Source organism: Lissotriton vulgaris, unplaced genomic scaffold (assembly GCF_964263255.1).
Source record: "Lissotriton vulgaris unplaced genomic scaffold, aLisVul1.2 SCAFFOLD_2758, whole genome shotgun sequence".
In the NCBI taxonomy this organism is placed as follows: Eukaryota; Metazoa; Chordata; class Amphibia; order Caudata; family Salamandridae; genus Lissotriton; species Lissotriton vulgaris.
The window spans coordinates 144219-164610 of record NW_028253228.1 but is presented as its reverse complement, the minus strand read 5'-3'; the positions used below and the strand labels follow the sequence as shown (position 1 = coordinate 164610).

The 20392-nt window shown below is 51.5% G+C and overlaps 1 protein-coding gene across 2 annotated transcripts in view; it reads left to right on the top strand.

The window, feature by feature from the left end:
* Positions 1 to 439: 439 nt before the first annotated feature.
* Positions 440 to 20392, top strand: part of LOC147661113 (tight junction protein ZO-3-like) — a 145766-nt gene continuing 125813 nt past the window's right edge. The window contains exon 1 of one of the 2 annotated variants that reach the window (XM_086951324.1): positions 440 to 1217. The gene's annotated coding sequence lies outside the window, so the exon portion shown is untranslated. The remainder of the gene's footprint in view (positions 1218 to 20392) is intronic. The other variant, XM_086951323.1, reaches the window with a different exon arrangement.

Sequence of the window (20392 nt, the reverse complement as noted above, 5' to 3'; positions counted from 1 at the left end):
TGGCCGGGTTCCTGGGCCACCCTGCCTCCATCTAGGGCCTGTTTCCAAGTTTGTCGGAATCCAGGCACATTTTAATTTCACCAGTTAAATAACGATATCCTGGGGTATGTTAATTATCTGGTGCGATTAACTGCACCTGTTACAAGTTCCTGCGGAATAAATTACGGTTTTGGTCCTTACTGCATCAAAATGTGGGTGGTGTGGTAAACACCATACATTGTTCCCCTGCTGAAGGGCGGCAGCTTTGACGTGCCTAAACTTAACGAAGGGTAAACACTGGCTGTGGTAAATACCATCCAGATTGTAATGTTAACCCTTGCGTAAACAGGAGTCTACACAGGAGTCTACACAGAGGAAGGAAACCACTGATACACTCCCTGCATCTCCCAGTGTTCCCTGCTTCCACGAGCTCTCGTGCGCTTCCTTCTGCCGAATCACTCCACACCCTGCTCCTAGAAGACCTGCTCTGAATCTCTCAGCACTATCTGCTCCCTCATTGTCTCCCTTCTTCCTGCTCAGCTGTGCTCCTAGAAGCCCTGTTCTGAATCTTCCAGCGCGTTCTCCTCCCAGACGTCCTGCTAAACTCTGCTCTCGTTGGACCTGCTTCCCGCCTCTCTTCTGTTCCTGCTCGCCTAGAAGTCTCTCGGCGCTATCTGATCTCCTGGGTTCCCACTGCCCAGCAGCACTGCTTGGTGTCTCCCAATACTTCTTGCTCCCAGAAGCCCTGCTTGAGTTTTCAGGCGCATCCCGGATCCCCTGCTCGAGTCTCTCTTCACTTCCTGCTCACCTAGGCTCCTAGAAGCCCTATTCCGGGTCTCTAGGCACTGATCTCCTGGGTTCCCAGCAGCACTGCCCTGAGTCTCCCGTTACTTCTTGCGCCCAGAAGCCCTGCTTGAGTTGCTAGGCGCATCCCGATCCCCGGCTGAGTCTCTCTTCCCTTCCTCCTCCTCCCCTGGGTCCAGGCCCCGGCACACCAAGGGTTACAAGGAAGGCGGCTCCTCAGCGGCTCAGCCCTCGGCAGTCCCTTCTCAGGCTGCTCAGTCGCACACCTGCTCACTACAGCCCTGGGCTCTGCCCTCCCTGCGAGAGGAAGTGAGTCCCGAGAGGAGGGAGGGGGCTCTGTCCACGACCCCCCGCCCCGCCATACATGAGGGACCCGGAGCCGGGAGAAGGAGCGACTCATCCCACCAGGAACTCCCCGGAGGCGCACGGAACAGGTGAGTGCACGGGCTGGGGGAGGACATACGACCCCCCGCACCCCCTTCCTTCGGTCAATCCGTTCACTTGTCTACCCGGCACCCCCCTTTACGTGTCGCTGTCCATGGGGACATCCAGGTGCTCCCCACATGGAATAACCCCCACGACTTTCACCGACGGTGACCTCAAACAGGAGCGAGGTGTCAATAGTGCAGCAGGTGCAGTGGCACAGAGGACCAGGCGTGTGTTTAAAGGGCTCTGGGCCCTATTTTGAATCTGTTTTTTCTTTCGCACTGTTTCCCATTTCCCTGCTTGCATTGGGGTTCTGGGGCCCACTTTTAAATCCGCTGAAACTATAGCGTATGTCTTTGTCTTCAAAAAATACTTTTTTAAAGAGTTGTTTCATCAAAGAGAAGATGCGTTTCCCCGCTGTACCCTCTCGAAGTAGGCATCTACTCTCAAGGAGTGGTGGCAGAGCTTTCGAGTTTCCCAGTTCCGTGCGAGAGTAACGTTCCCGTTCCAGGTTTTTCTGTTGATCCTGTTATTACACCAGGACTACAAGTCCCAGAATGCAAAGAAGACACTGATACTGGTCGATTTACTGACACATGGATCTGGGAAACGTGGGAGCTCTGCAACTTCCCCCTCTAAATAAAAACACTGGTCCTCTCGTCACAATGGCGTTTTCCTTGAAATGGGGGTTTCATGTCAGTGGGGGCTGGAAACGAGGCGCCCTGGTGACAGAGAGTAACCTTACCCAGAAGAGGTTTTGTCTTTAAGATTGGATTCACATCATTAAATAGTAACTTATAGTTATTTAAATGCCAGCCTGCCATCAGTAGCTGTAGTAATCACATACAGGCTTATTAGACTGTGGGCTATTAAACTGTAGAAAGTCAAACATAACTTTTAGCAATAAAATGACATCTATTTAACCAGCCTGGCACCAGGATATGGCTACCGAGTAAATCCAGGCCACCCAGTGAGGCGAGGCTTCTCTTTAATAACTCCTTGTTTTCAGGGCTGCTCATTCCATCCTTTCAACTGAAGGAACAAAACTACAACTCCCACAATGCTTTAGGTTGTTAAATGAAAACCCCGTGTCCTTGGTGACGGGGAGTCACCTGTAACCCTTACCACAGATAGTGATTCTCCTCTGTTGTCAGATTCGGGGCAGGAATGGCCTTTGTGCCCTGTTTTGACCAGAATAGTGCTGCGAATGAGTGTATTTACCCCACATGGAGGTGTGTGGTGACCCTCGAGGCACTGTTCGAGCACACACTAGCTCCAGGCGCTAGTGAACATTCCTCGCTCCTCCTGGGGAGGGCCGGTGGTGCACCAGGTCTGACCCACCCTGTTTACCTGGCCGGGCTCCCAGCTCGTGGTCTGCGCCTTGTGCTATCAGTGACACACGGGTCACTTGAAGGGTGTGTTTGTGAGAAAGGAGGGTGACCCGGATAGCCCAGTCTCGGCGGACCCAGCCAAACCCTTTTAAACTATCTCCAAGTTTTACGCACTGGCTTTTATAGCTCCTCGTACACCTGAAGAGGGCTCGAAGCGCATCTGGGTGGTGAGTCTCTGGTTGCTAGTGTGTGGCGTTATAGAGTGTGCTATGTTCGAAGAGGGTTGATGTCTGGAAGAGAGCTCCAATTTTGCTGGGCATCTTTGGAACAGCTTTTACGCATGCAGTGAAGAAAGACGCGTAAAAGAGAGTCGCGTTTTACGCATACATACCCTCAGCTGCTCCTAAGCATGGAATAAAGGGGGGAGAGATGGCCTTGCATTGGGTGCTTGCCCTCTGGGAAGGGTGGCTGGGTGTCTCTGCAGGGTGGGGGTGCAGGTCTGCAGTCACGGATGGAAAGAGTAACTTTACTGCTTGAGACTGTCGGTGTGTGATCTTATAGACGGGTCTATGCTTGGGTGTACCTTGAAATGTATATATTTAACAGAAAGGGGTCCTAAAAGATTTTCGTAGGCCACGCCCTCTTCCCAGAGTACATCAGGACTCCCTGATGGAGCATGCCACAAATTCTGGTGTGGGGGGAATCCCTTTATCCAATCCAATGGCAACTGGCGAGCAGGGCATGAGAATAGGGTTACAAAAGAAATAAGTATTTCAGACCCTAAGATACAGTGGCAGGAGGCCTTTCATGTATTGGTTACTATTTGCACTAAAATGCCCTTCTAATATCTATAGCTAAACCTATTTTAATCTCATGTGATCTCGTTTCTCTTATAGCTTTTAAATAGGGCTCCCGGTTTTATGGTTTATATTTTCTTGACATTTCCGTCTGTATTTATCCATATTTATTTTTTACATTTTGTATCTGCATTTATCCATATTTTATTTCGGGTTTTATAAAACAACTGCAGCAAAAATAGTACATTTCCACAATTATTTAAACTATAAATATAAACTCTTATATGAATTTATGACCGATTTCAATAATATGAAGTCCAACATAGATGATAAATAAATGCATATACATGAACATATAAACATTTTAGTATCATACTTTTGCATATACACTGGAATTAAAAGCCTCAGAACTATATATTTTTTATTTTCTTTTTAACTGCTTATCTGTAAATGTACAAAGCTATTGGCCTGACAGTCATGACTGACAGTATATAGAATCACACAAAAAAAAGACTAATTTCCGTTTTTATCCACATTTACATATAAATACATACAGGAAAATAAATTGTTTTCTGTCTGTATTTAACTGTAAAGATCAGTAAAAACGGAAAGCAGGGAGCCTTACTTATAAAGCGCCCCATAAAACCAAAGGCGCGCTGTACATAGCTGTAAAGAAATAGTTCTATAGAACTGGGGGTTGGAGGGGGGACAAACAAATAACAAATGCAGTTATAACTGGAGAGAAGGCTGGTCAGATGGCTGTAGAGAAGGGCAGAGTCAGCACAGGTCGACAGGGTGGTATGGGATGAAAGGGTCGCAGGGTTTCCAGGGGAGATGGATGGACCCAGGGTGCAACCCTGCGAGAAAGACCCCCTCCAGGCCCGTGTTTTTTCCCCAAGCAGCAATTTGAGAGGGGTCACACATTATTATTATTTTTTTGTTTTGGGGTGGGATGTTTGGAAAATGTTGTGAGGCTGCCCTCCCCAGAAGTCCCTTGTTCTCCCAGCCCCTACCACTGTGAAAAGGCAAAGTGCATCTTTTGTCGCCATCCGTCTGATAGTGAATCTTCCCAGGTCACCTGACTAGCGAGAAAAACAATATTTAGTTGGCGGAGAAGGGGGGAGGGGGAGGGGTGACATTATCGACGTTTACCAGTCTACAGGTCACTCCTTTGTTTAGAGGCAGCTGATCCAACAATGTGTCACTGTTCGTCTGGACACCAGCCCTTTGACCAGGTGGGTCAAAGGTCGCCTCTTAAAATTATATCACTACCACTTAGCTCTTGAATAGGTTTCTGTTTCTATAATTATCACTACCTTCTGCCTGAGCTATCTTTAGACAGGCAATACTGTTCTGCCCTCTGTTTATACCACTTTAAAATATTGTGGTAATTACTAGTTTGTTAGTAAAGAGGCTTTGAGGTCTAAATCATTCTGTCTCAATTTTAAATTTAATGTTCTGACTTCCTCCCTGACAGCCTGCAGTGTGCACAGTCCTTCGCCCGCCTGCTCCCTCTTTTTGTGAATATCCCTGACTAAGAAACTGCCTACCTGCAGATTTGTCGTTTGGTACTCTACACACTATTGGTTCGCATTAGGCCTGGGTGTGAATTTCTGCTCCGCTCGTGGAATTTGCAGAGTTTTACCCACTCTGTGCTCCGCATAGAATGCTGAGTATATAAAACTCCACGTAGCGGTGTAGAGTTTTTCCTCTCCCGCGCCTCTGTTGGAGAGCGCAAGTTTCTCAATGCTGGCGGTTGCGGCTGGTTGTTACCACTCGCGTTGAGAAACCTTCTGTTCGCGTTGATGAAGCTGCCGCTCGAGGAGGACATCTGTTTAAGTGACAGAAGAAAGCCGCATGCTTTTGCGCTGTGCATGGTGCAGTTTGTGTTGTTTTCACAGTATCTGCCCCACCCCGTCGTGTAGCGCTTTCTTTCCTTTGTTTGCCTCCTTCCCTCGTTGCTTTCTTCCTTCTGGGCTTCTCCATTGGGGGCTGCTTTTCCACTCAGTTGCCCGCTTCCTCCTTCCAGCTAGCTGTTGACGCCATCACCTGTCCTTTCACTCCTCTGTTGTTATCCCCTCCCCACAATCCGCCTTAAGTGTTTTTTCTTTTCTTATTTACTGATCCATCTCAGATCAGTAAATTAAAAGAAAAGGGCACCTGCGTCATTTTGTACCTGTGCATAAGTAATAGAGCATGGGTGTGCCTACAAAATGGCAAGGCAGCTGTATATTGTTCTTCTTATTTTCAGGTTTTTGGAATTTTGCAGACAATCTTTCTAATGCTCTATAACATGGCTAAAAGGCTTTGGCAAAGCCAATAGGTTCCAAAGGTGTGACCCATTGCCTTTGCCAAAGCTTATTTAACAAGTGAGCACCTCTAGTAAAAATAAATAAAAAGTCTTGTAGGATAGTGGCAGGAAACTGGTTTGAGCAGAAAATGTATCGACAAGACTTTTTGATGCAGAGTCGCTCACATAATGTTAAGTAAAATTGCTTAAAGCAAAACTTCACAAATTTCATTTAAAATGAATATTTGGGGGCGTGGCCAAGATGGTGGGGTGAGCGGACGCTTCCTCCCGTAGCTCCTCCGGCCCAGCTCCGCTTGAGCCCCGATTTCTGCGCTTCTCTCCCCCCGCGGCTGCGTCGCGGGTGAGAGGACTGTGCCGGAGTTCGTGGGGCACATTTTGGTGCCACTTTGGCTTCTGTGGCCCCGGGGGAAGTTCCCGAGAAGTTCATTCTGAGATCGCTCCGAGGAGTGGAGCCCGGGTCGCCCCGAGGAGAAGAGCTTGGAGGCGGAGCGTAGTGCGGCGCTGTCCGCACGCCTCGGCTGGCCCGAGTGCTGAACAGCGGAAAGCCTGTGATCCCGGGGGAGCGGACTAGACGGACTCCGCGGAGTGAGGTGGCTCCCTGGCCGGTGCCCTGGCGGAGGGCACCATTGCTGGACGACGGACCTTAGCCCTGCACCGGCGGTTCCCCCCCCTACCCAGGGCCTCGAAGGGTGACGACTTGCGAACTCCGCGCCTGGAGGCGCTGGATGGCGGAGTTCGAGCAGTGCCCGAGCCGGACAAATCAACTGGTGGTGGAGGAGGGCATTGGTTTCATGCTCTCCGGACCCGTTACCATTTGAGACTCGCCCATGGACTTGCTGGCCCGGGCTGCCTTCTTGGGTCCCACCCTCCCGCCATCTTGTCTTTGTGTGGCTGAGCCCAGTGATCCCTGCCCGCGTCCTTCTCGCACGGGAGCCTCGGCTGGTTCTGGCACCAACTCATCTGCTGCCCTCCCTGGGAGCACGAAGCAGGAGGCCTACACTTCGGACGTTGCTGCCTGTCCTACTGGCCCGGGGGCCGTCTTGCCCAGGCCCAGACCGCCATTTTGTCGCCTGTGACGCACTACCCTTGTCTTCGGCGAAGGCCTCACATCTGGTGGCCACGAGCGGCGGAGCTCGCCTACAGCAACTGACCCTGGGCTTTGCCGAGCCCCAAGATGACTGGACGACGAGGTGCAGCGCGAGGAGACCGCACTCTGCCGGAAATGCTCGGCAGGTCCCAGCAACTACGCGACAGGACGCAGCCGTCCCCGGGGGCCTCCCGGGCATCAACGGACGCAACTGTGGGCGAGCCGCCGGTCACGCGGTCCTTCATGGAGGACCTATTCAGCTCCCTCAAGGAGGACTTTCAAACTCTTAAGACCGAGGTGGCTGGAGAGGTCCGGGAGGTGCGCAGGGAGGTCGAGGGCCTGGGCGAGCGGGTCGATGCTGTGGAGACGGCGGCTCAACGCCGCGATGAGGAGATAACCCACCTCCAGCAGGATGTCCTCCGCCTCCGGGAGCAATGTGTTGAGCTCCAGGCCCACTCGGAGGACCTCGAGAACAGGTCCAGGCGGAACAACATCCGGGTGCGGGGTGTTTCATCCGCGGATGAAGGTGCGGACCTGGTGGCTTACCTGCAGGACCTGTTCCGCGACATCTTGGGGGAAGGAGCGGACTTCCCAATCCGCATTGACAGGGCACATAGGGTGGGCCGCCAACGCCAGTCATCGGCACCCCCGCCTGATATCCTGGCATTCTTGCCGGATTTCCCCCTAAAGGAGCGCATCATGACGGAGGCCCGCAGGAAGCAGCCACTGACCTTCCGAGATAGACCTGTGGCGCTCTATCAGGACCTGTCCGCCATCACACTACAGAAGCGCAGGTCCTTCCGCATCGCTACGGACTTTCTGCGAGAGCACGAGACAGCCTATTCCTGGGGTCACCCCTTCCGTCTTATCTTTCGATGGAATGGGGTGCTGCATCAGCTTCGCTCCTTACAGGATGTCTGCGGAGTGCTGGGTCTTACTGCTACGGAGGAGGAAGGGGCTACACCCGCATGGAGGCGCCCCGAGCGGCGGGGCCGACGGAGGTCGAGAAGGCGCCCATCGTCAGCACCGGCGAGTCGTCCGGACTCGCCCACCATCAGATCTGAAATGGCGGAGGCCCTGAGGACTGCGGCCAGGAACTTGCCTGAATCTACTGGTGTGGCCTTAACGGCCTAATTTTTCTCCGGGGGGAGAGGCTCTTAGCTTTGACGATGCTGGGCTGGGGCTGGGGGGGCGAGGGGGGTGGTGTGTGGCTGGACGTCCACTTGACTATTTTCTACAGACTCGCCCATTTGGGCCGGACTGAGACTATGGGGTGTTGTTTTCTGCTTTTTGTTTTGGCTGGTTGCCATAAGGGGGTTTTGGGGGGGTTTCACTGTTGGTTTGTTGTGGGGGGGTCCCGTCCGAAATTGTCCGAACGTGTACGATGCCGCTTTTGGCCTTCCCTGCACCCCTACCCCGCGCGCCCCCTCCGCTGATCCCCCGCCTGCGGCATAGCGCGTTGTTTCCCCGGAGGCGATGCCACCCCTGAAAGTTGTGACCCTTAATGTTAAGGGTCTGAATAACCCCGTGAAACGTAGGGCGATCCTTTCCCTGTTGGAGGGGTCGCAGGCGGATATCTGCCTCCTGCAGGAGACCCATTTACTTTCCAGGGATTGCCATAGGTTGCGCTCTGCTAAGTTCCCCACGCAACTCTTTTCCTCTGCTGCGACTAAGACCGCTGGGGTGGCCATTCTCCTAGCCAGCTCCTTTAGGGGGGAGGTGTTGTATAAACATGCTGAGCAGAAGGGGAGACTTTTAGTGTATCGCATGCGCTTGGGTGGTGTTGCCTTTACGGTTGGTTCGGTTTACAGCCCAAACGACCACCAGGATCGTTTCCTGGAGTCGGTGTTGGTGGACGTTACTGCCTCGCCCGATCGCCATATCATCTTGGGGGGAGACCTGAATATGGTCTTCGACTCCACTTTAGATAGGTCAGCCCAGCGCTTCCCGCAGACAGGGGAGCTTTCTAAGGCGGTACAGGACCAGATTGCGGAGTTGGACCTGCATGACCTCTGGCGCACCATGCACCCCACCGATAGGGACTACTCCTATTTCTCCCACGCACACCGCACTTATTCGCGGTTGGATTATCTTTTGGTGAGCGGCCCGCTTCGCTCGGCCGCCATGGCGGCGGACATCGGGGTCTTGTCCCTGTCCGATCATGCGCCGGTTTCCGGAGTCTTTGCGTGGCCGGCGGCCCCCCCTTCCAGAGGGATGTGGCGGCTCCGAGACACGCTTCTCCATAAGAAATCGGTAGTGAAGCGGGTGGAGGAGGTCATCCAGGACTACTTGACCTACAATAACAACTCTGACACGTCCCTGTCTACGCAGTGGGCTGCTTTGAAAACAGTCGTCAGGGGAGAGTTTATCTCCATTTCCTCGGCGGAAAACAGGGAATGCCAGCGCAAGAGGGAGGAACTGACAGCGCAGGTTAGGGAGCTTGAGCAGGTCCAAGCAACTGAAGGCGGCACGGAAACTCCTCTCTGCGTTGGATCTGGATCGGGCGGAGTACGCAGCGCTGCGCCTGAAACATGCCTTTTACACCGGCGGGGACAGGTGCGGTAAGCTCCTGGCCCATAGGCTCAGGGCCGCGCAGCAACGCAATGTGGTGAAGGAGCTGGTGGGAGTGGGTGGGACCCCGGTTTCCGGTGACGCGGAGGTGGCAGATACCTTTCGTTCCTTCTACGAGGCACTGTACGCTTCAGAGCCTTCCCCACCGGGAGAGGCTGAGGCCTATTTGGATTCCGTGACCCTCCCGGCCTTGGACCCCTCCCAGGCGGACCACCTGGAGAGGGACATTCACGTGGAGGAGGTCATCTCCGCGATCGCGCGGCTGAAGCATGGTAAAGCCCCGGGTCCGGATGGCTACACGGCCTTGTTCTACAAGACCTTCTGTCCCACTGTTGCTCCTCTCCTGGCCCGCTTGTTCAATTCCTTCTCCGAACCGGGTGCCATTCCACCGGACCTCCTCTCGGCGACTGTGTCGGTTATCCCCAAGCCGGGGAAGGACCGGACCTTGTGCGGCTCGTACCGGCCCATTTCGCTCCTAAATGTGGACCTCAAGCTTTATACCGGAATCTTGGCGGCCAGACTGGGTCTACACCTACCAGGTTTGGTGGAGGCGGATCAGGCCGGTTTTGTACCCGGTAGGCAGACGGTCGACAACACGAAGAGGGTCACGCACGTGCTGGAAAAGGCCTCACGCGTCCCGGGGGAGCGGATGCTTCTATAGGTCGACGCGGAGAAGGCCTTTGATAGGGTTCATTGGCCATATCTCGAGCTGGTTCTTGGGAAACTGGGGATCGGCGAGAAGTTCCGCACTATGGTCTTTAACTGCTACAGGCGACCGTCCGCGTCAGTGCGTGTCAATGGACACAGCTCCGGCAGCTTCGCCATTGAGCGAGGCACGAGACAGGGTTGCCCCCTCTCGCCGCTCCTCTTTGCCCTTTATATGGAGCCGTTTGCGCAGCGGATCCGCGACAACCCGGACGCTATTGGGGTGAAGATGGGGCAATACACACACACTGTCAGCTTATACGCGGACGATGTCTTGCTGACCCTAGATGACCCCAGGCGGTCACTCCCTGCCTGCGTCCAGGAGCTGAACGCTTTTGGCCGCGTCGCGGGCTTTAAAATGAACATGGCCAAGTCGGCTGCGCTGGATGTGTCGCTTTCTGCCGACACCAGGCGGGACCTTCAAGGTCTCTTCCCTATGCAGTGGTCCTCCTCTACGGTGGCTTACCTGGGCATTTTGCTTGCCCCCTCCCTGCCTGCTATGGTCGCGGCTAACTATTCCTCTCTGGGCAAAAAGATCAAGGAGGAACTCGGCCGATGGAACAAGGGCCTACTTTCGTGGCTAGGCCGTATTGCGGCGGTGAAGATGACAATACTACCCCAGATCCTGTATCTTTTTCGCGCTCTGCCTCTTCAGCCCCCGTGGGTTGGATACGGCAGGCGCAGGCAGACATCTCCCGCTTTGTGTGGCAGGGCCGTAAACCTCGGATGAAGCGGGTCCTCTCCATGCTTGCCCCGGAGGCGGGAGGTCTCGGAGTCCCGGACCTCCGGAAGTACTTCCAGGCGGCGCAGCTCCGGTACCTGGTGGAGTGGAGCCGGTGGGAATCGGACAAACACTGGCTCTTTCAAGACCAGGCAGTTGCAGGCCGTACCCTCCAGGAGGTCCCGTTCCTGCGGCGCATCCATCGACCACCTAATCTCTACGCTTCCTTTATCACCCGGGTCCCGCTAAGAGTGTGGGACGCGGTGTGTGAGCTTCGGGAGCTCACCACTTTTCCATCGCCGTTCACTCCCATTGCTGGCAACCCGGACTTCACCCCGGGTCTGGAGCCGGGGGCCTTTTCCCACTGGGTGAGCGCGGGATGTAGGGCGCTTTTCCAGATCTACGGGCCGGAGGGCGTGCTCCCCTTCCAGCAGCTCCGACAGGAGTTTGGCCTGACGGAGGGGGACAGACTGCGTTACATGCAAGTCCGCCACTGGGCTCTTCAACCCCCAGTGCGTGACGTCGCCGCCCGTTCGATTACGCCCTTTGAGCGATGGTTGGTAACCCGGGCCTCGGACGCCAAACTCATCACTGATTTGTATAAGTTTCTCCAACCCCCGCCGTTTCATTACCATAACCCAGGGAGGGAGCGCTGGCACAGGGAACTGGGCAGGACCCTGAGCCACAAGGAGTGGGACAAGATTGCATATCGGGCGAGGCACTCTGCGTACCACACTGGGCTGACGGAAACCTTCACTAAAGTGTCCACCTATTGGTACTACACCCCGGAGCGGCTCTACGAGATGCGCAAAATAGGCGATAAGGGTTGCTGGCGCGGCTGCGGACAGGAGGGTACCCTCACGCACATTCTCTGGGAGTGCCCGGTGCTGTCGGCCTACTGGAAGGAAGTCTTAGATGAGGTGGACAGGCATTTTGAGATCGAGCTTCCGCGCTTCCCCGCGTATGTCTTGCTTGGCCTCCCCAATGATTTGATGTACCCGCTGAAATCCCGCAGGGGCAGGCAGATTGCGATTGCGCTAGGCTCCGCCGTCCAGAATATACTGGTACTTTGGCGCACCCCCACTGCCCCCTCTATCACTGGTTGGTTGCATAGGCTCTGGCAGGTACTGGGCATGGAGAAGATATCGCTAACGGTGGCTGGGAATGTTGACCAGTTTGAGAAGCTCTGGCATCCCTTTTTGGCACTGCTGTCCACGGAATTTCGCGAGCTTACGTGTCCACGGTACCTGCGCCTCCTTAGGCTGACGCCGCCGGCGCCAGCGGCGGAGTGAATGTGCGGATTGGGGGCCGAGGGCTGGGGGTGGGAAGTGGAGTTATATGCTTCTAATGCTGACTTTCGGACGGGGATGTTGGGGTATTGTTTTCTCTTCTTTCTTTCCTTGCTTTTCTTTCTCCTTCCCTTCTGGGGTCGAGGGGCTGGTGGAACGGTATGCTTCTCTTTCACTGTGTCGCGGAGTGTTATTTTGGCTTGACCTTGCCTAGGGAGTGGGGGCCTACAGGGGGATCGTACACAATGCCTTATTGCCTATGTCTTTGCCTTGTTACCCTCTGGGGCACCCTGTCTCCCTCTTTTCCTTCTGACTCGCTGCAACGTTTTGCTTCTTGTATTGTATGTTTACCTGACTTCCTGCTCCCCTCCCCGTGTTCCTTTTTTATGCCTTAATAAAATACTTTAAACCTAAAATGAATATTTGGAATTTGGACAATTTTGCAAGCATAATTCAGTTGTTAGCCAGGCCCAGCCCTAACAAGAGGACACAAAGCAATGAGTAATTAAAGGTTCTACGTGGACATATATTGAGCCGGTGTCTGTCGGCGTTCATGAGTCTGCCATGCGTAAACAGATGGGCGATAGTTTAAGGTCTTTTCCAAAGACCGGTCATCGAGGGTGTCCTTGGAAGCCTTTATGCACCATCTACGACGACCACTTACGATAAAGTACCCAGTGGGTTAACTACAATATCTGCTAGACCCAGGGTTGCTGGGCTTCCCAACAGCATAGCGGACGCGGAGTTGAACTTTCTGATGTCTCTCGAGTAATTCAACGATTGGAATGTTGAACAGCCAGTATCCCCCCCCCCCCCCCCCCACACACACACACAAAAGCATGAAATGTGCCAAGTGGCTGTCTTTACATCATAATGAGATATAGCTAAAGACTGCTGCTTTAGAAAGAATTTTGAAGACTGGGCCCGGATTGAAAGCGATCTCTTATTAAGAAATGCTCTATCACTATCCTTCTAAAAGTGAAAACCCAAATATGATGCCCATTCCTGGGCCTTTAATGGAGCATGAAGATCCGTTCGAGAGATTCAGCAGCTTCCTAAACATGCTCTGCAAGTTCCAGCTGCTGGTTTATAAGCAGAGGAACTGGAAATAGGGGTGTGGCAGGGTTACCTGTAGCACCCTCCCATATCCTTGACCGATATTCAGATTTAGAATTTAAAAAATGTGTTTATTCATCTTGAAGCATTTAGTGTGTGGTCCAGTGGTCTCATGGCAGGCAACTTTGTGTGAGAAAGTGCTGCTAGTTCTGTTAAAGCGGAGGGCTATGTTTACTATCCCTTTCTCTGACTGCATGTGTCAGGTATCTTGTCATTTTAACTGGTGATGCTTTTGCTGGGGTCCAAGTGAATAGGAAAGGCCACAGCAGTCCAGAGTTTTTTTTTAACACGTTTATAAAGACGTGTTTGATTTAATAATTAAATCACAAATATCTCAAAATATATATCACCGGCATGGAAAGTGTAATCAAGACACTTAAGTTGTGTGATGCTGTGAACCAGTGCCCACTATGAAAGCTATTCAAGCACCGCTTTCTCTGAGGGCGGTCGTGATGTGTTAGGTCAGTGGTTCCCAAACTTTTGTGACCCGTGGCTCCCTTGACCTAATTGGCAGTTGGCCGTGGCTCCCCACCATTTTTTTTTTTTACCGGTGGGCGGGTGAGGGGGCGGGGTCACCGGGGCGCAGCACACACTTTGGGAACCACTGGTCTATATCATCCCATATATACAAAGGCAACTGCTCTAATGATGTACTGAAGGCTACGTCCCGGCAATCAACTGGCATGCCACTATGTTTATCATGTTTTGAGGTAAGAGCAAACATATGTTTTAATTGAAGCTTTTTTAATGGGCAGGTCCTGTCTGATATTGGCTACCTGCAATTTTTTTGCTTTAGTAGGGAGATTTCTGGCACTTCTCAGCACTTTTGCAACAATAGCATTTCATGATTTCCATGCACTGGTACATATGAGAAAAGTCAGGAAATCATTTCTGCACATTTTATACAAGAATAAGTAACTATTTGCTTTTATGTTTTAGCACTTCCGTCCTTCTGTGACTCGTTTTACTTTCCAAAATATGTTAGCTTTCGGAACTTTAAATACATCTGCACACCATGCCTGAGCTTCTCTGATATTAAAATATAGACCTAACCAGTGTTCCCTCTAATTATTTTTGCCTCTGTGTGGCAGTGATCTGTTTGTGTGCACACATTTCTTGTTTGTATGCGCAACTGAGTGATATTAGCAAAATTGTCTAACAAGGATTGACAAAGTCTGCTCCCTGCACTTAATACAAGTATACCCCTCATCCTGCACTCACAATACAGCTAAAAACGTACCCACAGGCACATACTCGCACAGCACACTCCTCATCCTAGACTTATGAAGACTCATTGCTTACCCTGCACTCACACACACATTGCTCACCCTACATTCAGGCACTTTGCTTACCCCATAATCAGATAAACTCATAAATGCACATAAATTCTGCATTCAAGCACATTATTCACTGTACACACACTGACATACTGCTTATTTCACGCTTACACAGACACGAGTCACAATACATTCACACAGACAAACCACGCAGTCTACACTCTGCAAGCAATACTTTCACCTTGATCTCCCTATGCACATCACTCACTCTGCCCTCGCATTACTCACACTGCACTCATTTAGGCAAACAACTCATTGTATAGTCATAAAGCCACACCCAAACACTGCACTCACAATACACACTATTCAACCTGCACTCAAAATACGCGTTGCTCGCCCTGCACAGAATGAACACTTCCTCATTCTCACACAGGCACACTGCTGACCCTACATTCACACAATTCACCTTGCACTTATCCAATCACTTCACTATGCACTTCTGATGACTCTCACTCCTTCCAGCATGTACTATGCCCATTACTAACCCAGCTCTCACTGTAAATTCACAAAGTTGCATCCCTCACCCTACACTCAAACTGGTATACTGCTCATCTTCCCCTCAACATGCACACTGCTCAGTTGTACCAGATAGGGAATCATACATGTATTTGTGAATTACCCTTTTATCCAAGTGTTTGTTGGTGCTATATTACAAATGCTTATTACCCAATTTAGTGGTACACATAATCTGACTACATTTTCCTTAGGGGGTCTTTTTTTAACTACAGCTTAGATTTACTTCTGCTCCCGTTCACCAATCATGGTATTGCTAATTGTCTTTTCAGAATTTGTTTTATGTGATTTGTTTTCACAAATTGCTTGTAGTAACCTCTGCTGTACGCCTGCCACTCCCATACAGGAATTGTATTATTAAGAGCAATTTTGGAGAAATCACACATGTGAAAAAGAAAGGGAAGCAGCTTTCAAATTTGCACACAGGGAAGAATGTGATATCGAAACATTTTCAACAAAGTTGGTTTATTTAATTTACCGTAAAAATATAAGTAGGGAAATGTGCATCCTAGAGGTGGAGAACAGCATGTCCGAGATGCAGATTATTTTATGGCAGTAACTTTCAACCGGCCTCATTTTTTTTCCAGCTCTGCATTTCTCTACCTCCCTAATTAAAGGTTCAACATGACACTATTTACTTGGAACGGCTGAGGCTTTTGTAGTAGCAACATCTTTTAAATACAAGCATCAAGTTAAAGCTTATGCTTTTATTATAAAAATTGTAGTACCCGCACGAAAATGCTTGCAAAGTGTTTAGATCTTGTCTGCTATTGCCTTCTCAAAAACAGTTTGTCACTTGATTTTCTTCAGAGAATGGCGATGGTGGGGCAGGGGAGTCGCACCTTCAGGAGGAAAAGATCACACTTACTAATTAGCAGGCCATCGAGAGCGCTTCTCCTTTCAGCAGGAGATTCCTTTGTTTTGTGCGCTCCTTAAGGCCCCCTGCCCGGGGATAATAGGCCAAGACGCTCGGGGTGCACTATACGCAACACGTCACAGGGGAAGGGATGGAACATTTCTCAGGCTGCAGTTTCCACTACCCACATCCTGCGCCGCGGCGCCCCTGGCTTCTCATCACGGCGCACCGGGGCGCCGCGGCGCACACTTTGGGAACCACTGTGTTAGGTGCTACTTATTATAGCTGCAATACTTGATTAGTGCAACACCTTGTTTGCTGGTTTGTGGTGGAAAGTGTTTAAAACCCCCCAGAACATTCTATTCCCTCCCACTTATGGCTCCAATATTCCCTGCCAGGTAGCCTACGTCTCAAACGCTGTGGAGGCCACATTTGTTGCCTGTCAGAACATTGGAATGTTGAGCGACAATGGAGTAGCTCCGGGCTTAGAATGGCTGGTATAAGATCGGAGCTCCAACATTCCAATGTTTGTCTTTGTTTCTCCTTTTTAATTTACAACATTCTACCCTCAGTGGGTGGAATGTTCTAATATCCTTATAGCCCTTCTGCCTCAGGCTATACCTATTGTTAAAGGCCTTCAACCTTTTTATAGGTCCTTGCATGAAGCACAGGCTATAATTTTCGTTCACGACCTTTAACAACTGGTATAGCCCTCTGCAGAAGACTATAAGGCTATATTACTCAACAGATTCTGTTTTAGATCGCCACCCTCTTACGTAAAAGCAGCTTCTCTTTGACACTTTTGATCCTGGTGTACTTCTCTGTGAAGCCTGAACCTAGCTGTATATTGAGACTGCCTTCAAAAAATTACTGGGGTACCAAAAACGCTGAGCATCCCAGTGGAAGAGATCATCTTATTGGTTGGTGCAGAACCCTGAATTGGCCTTACTCTAGCATCCAACTAAAGAAACTGGCAAAGACAATAGGTCTGAAAGGCAAGACCTAAAGCTGGCCTTTGTACAGGGGGTGCCCTGGGTGAAACTAAACGTGGTGCCCCTTTCCACTCATCCTCCTTAGGTCAGGGGCGGCTCTAGGCTCATGGCGGCCCTGGGCAGGGAGCGTAGGTAGGGGTTCCCGGAAGAAGGGGTCTGTGGGGGGCGGAGCGCAGAGGCCAGTTAAGAAGTGAGGGTCAGGGTGTTTGGAAGTTGAACAGAGGCCACCAAATCCCTGCCAGGGGCTGCCACGCAAATAAGTATCCATCCTCAGAGGATTATTATATTAAGGATATATACTGGTGTGGTGGCTCCTGGGGTTTGGTGGCCCTGTGCAGGTACACAGCTTGCACATGCCTAAGGCCGCCCCTGTTTAGGTGAAGGCAGCTGCATTAATGTGCGCCAGAAATATAAAAACAAAAAAAGCAGACGAGTGCCAGCAAGTTTCAGAAAAAGTGTTTTAACACACATTTATTTGTACCCAAGTCATCGGCCTGGGCACACAAAAAGGCCAACATTTGGGGATTGCCTTTCTGCAAGACACTGCTTCAGCAAAGTTTTATGAAAAGATGGGGGTGGGGGTCTCTGACAGAGGAATGTTTTCTTAACTTCACTTGGATTTTAAAAAGAGGCATGGATTAGTTCACTTGGTGAACTACACATGAATACAAGCGAGACCGCTTCTGCTCAGGCCCACGGCTCAATCTGCATATATTGATGGGTCGGCTCAGCGAGAGAAAGGGAGTCACACTTCCGGCCCGTTGTTAAAACTGAGGTAACAGAGGCTTTCTGCCTCCAGAAAGGCCACTCAGTCACCCACTGGCGGCATCCGAACAGCACAGACACTACCTAAATCAGCCCCCGGGCTGCCCAAAAAAGTGTCCCACAGCTGTAATTCGGATACCAGCCCCTCGGCCATTGCCCAAGTGCCCGCATTACCAATCCGACCCTGCCCAGCGCCCCTCTAGAGGGCGACACTCCGGGCCTAGGTACAGCTTGCACATGCTAGTCTTGGGCCCTGGCAAAACCTATTGGCTTAGCTAGTGCTTGTTTTTGATCTCTTTAGTTTCATCCACCCATCTTTCCCGTTCATTATTACCCCCAGGTCCCACTATACGAATACCTCCATGATCTAATGGGTTCCACCCACGCCCTGTGCTCATACCCTGCATGGAAGGGCATGGCGTGTCGCGAGCGCATGCGCACAGCAACCCAGCCAGCGCGCGAGCGCAGGTGTCTTCGCGCGCTTCGGAGTGGCGCGAGGCAGCCTGGCCTGTGCTGCGGGAAGCATGGAAACAGGCAAACAAAAGCACCCTGTGTGGGCCACGGCAGCCTCAGCGGGTGCCGCTGAGTCACAGAGCCGACCCCCACCTACCAGAAGTGAGTGCGTTCTCCGTCACCCCCCGCCCCCTCGGCCTCTCTGTCCGAGGGAGCCGAGACTGGCGGAGCCCCCCTTGCTTCCTCCCACCCTCTTTGAGGCCTTGCCCCCAGGTCTGAGTCACACCCAGTCAGGCAGGGAGCCCAAGGCTGGGGCAGGAACACACACACACAGACACACATGACGTGATGGGCACGTTCTTATGTCAGACACACTGCTCCAGGCACAGAAACTGCTCCCATATGCCTCGCTTCTGTGGTTGTCTCTGTATTCTCGCCGGTTCCTCGGTGTGCACCGACGCTCCCTGCAGGACAGCAAGGGTGCGTTGTGTGTTGTACCTGGCAGAGACGTCTTGTCCTCGAGGCGCCCCTCCCTGGCATTTTAAAGTGAATAACCTGTCAAAAATGGAACAATATCCCTCAGTCTGTTAACGCCCCACGGTCTGTTTGGAGCCAGCGCTTGAAATCAAAATATGAGCGTGCTGGGCTCACTGTCCAGGGTACCTGTTTGCTGCTGAGACGAGCTGCTGGTACTAGACTGCTCAGTGCTGGGAAGTTCGGTGCTTTCCCTTTCAAAGTGAAGAAGTGAAGGTTCACGATAGCTAAGGTGACAATAACATCCAAATCACAGCACAGCTTGGGGCTAGTGTAGATTTTATTTCATACAGCTGTGGACAGGTTCAGCTCAGGCCTATCGACCGGTCCTGGGCCACCTTTTCGTTTAAATGCGAATAGTTATTGGCCCAAAATGCCTTGAATTTGTGCCTCCTTGCCTGCAGGTGGCAGGCATTGGCATTTGTTTATGGGGATCAGACTTATCTTTCCTCATAAAGAGGAAAGGTGGAAAAAGGAGGAAGACCACTGCAGGAAAAGAGGGACAAAGGGAGAAAGCAACTTGAAAACGGAGATAAAGAGACAGGAAGTGTAGGAGGGTGGAAGAATGACGCTAGGTGGAAACTACACTAGGTAGCCTTGGGATTCATGGGAAACAGGCAGGGAGTGTAGGGTGGAAGAAAGAGGCATGAGGTGGAATCAAGACCAGGCAGCCTCGACATTCATGAGGTAGAAAGACGTGAAGCGTAGGGTGGTGGGGAAAAAGAGGCATTAGGTGGACTCGAGTCCGGGAATACCAATATTTTGGCATTGGCAGGATAGGTGCTGTTTCTCATGCTCCACAGAGATGAGCATTATGTTATAGTTCAGGATACGAGCCATGATGGGGAACAGCGACGCTCCCACTGGGGGCCTGGTGTGCCCTTTCCACTGTAAACCAGTCAGATAGCCCGAGGCCGGTAGGTGCAATCATAGTATGGAACCAGTCTTCTACATATTGTATGCCGTTGGGGCCTTCCATTCCTTGTAGCGTTCCAATGTTTCTTAAGTTGTTAAGACAAGCTCAGCCCTCAGCCTCTTCTGTGCATTCTTATAGCACATCTGCTTATCGTTGGAGTTGAGCAACTGTAGAGGTTTGTTCCAACTGCCACGGCGTTACTACAGCATGGGTACCTTAGTTATTCTTATCCTTGTCTGCCAGCTTCCAATGGTCATCTTGAAGGAGACTGAGATCGGTGGGGAGTGCTTCCAGGTGCTGCTCTATGACTGCTCTGGATTCTCGTATTTTCCTTAGGATGATGTCGAGATTGTCCTGCTGTTGGACCGCATTAGTGAAAGGTATATAGTCTTCAATTAGTTGCGTGGAGGAGCTTTTGGATAGAGTGGACTGGGATTGGGACAGCCCTTATGTGGTGTTTTCTGGTGTCCAAGCGAGACGACCTGGTCGGTTCACTTCGCCTCTCTTTGTGATAGTCCCTACTCTAACTGCCCCTCGTCCGGTCTGTTCCCCTCCTCTTCCCCTCACCCAGCTAGCTCCGCCCTCCCCGACTACTAGACTGCTAACTACACTATAGGCAGCCTTAGTGTTTGTCAAACTCAGGATTCTGTTGTGGTGCAGTGGAGTCCCAAGAAAAACTTTGCCTCCCAACACACATTATTTTGTGCAGCTAAATGACTCTTGGCCAGTTTGGCCCATCCTCCTCTGTCGATATTTGACCGTTTTGTCCCGCACTCTTGTATCACTTGGTCCCTCTTCCGAGTTCACTGCTATGGTGACCAGATCGCTCCAAGTCTAGACCTTACGGCTCATTGACCTTATGCATGCACTGCAGGGTTCTGTGTTTGAT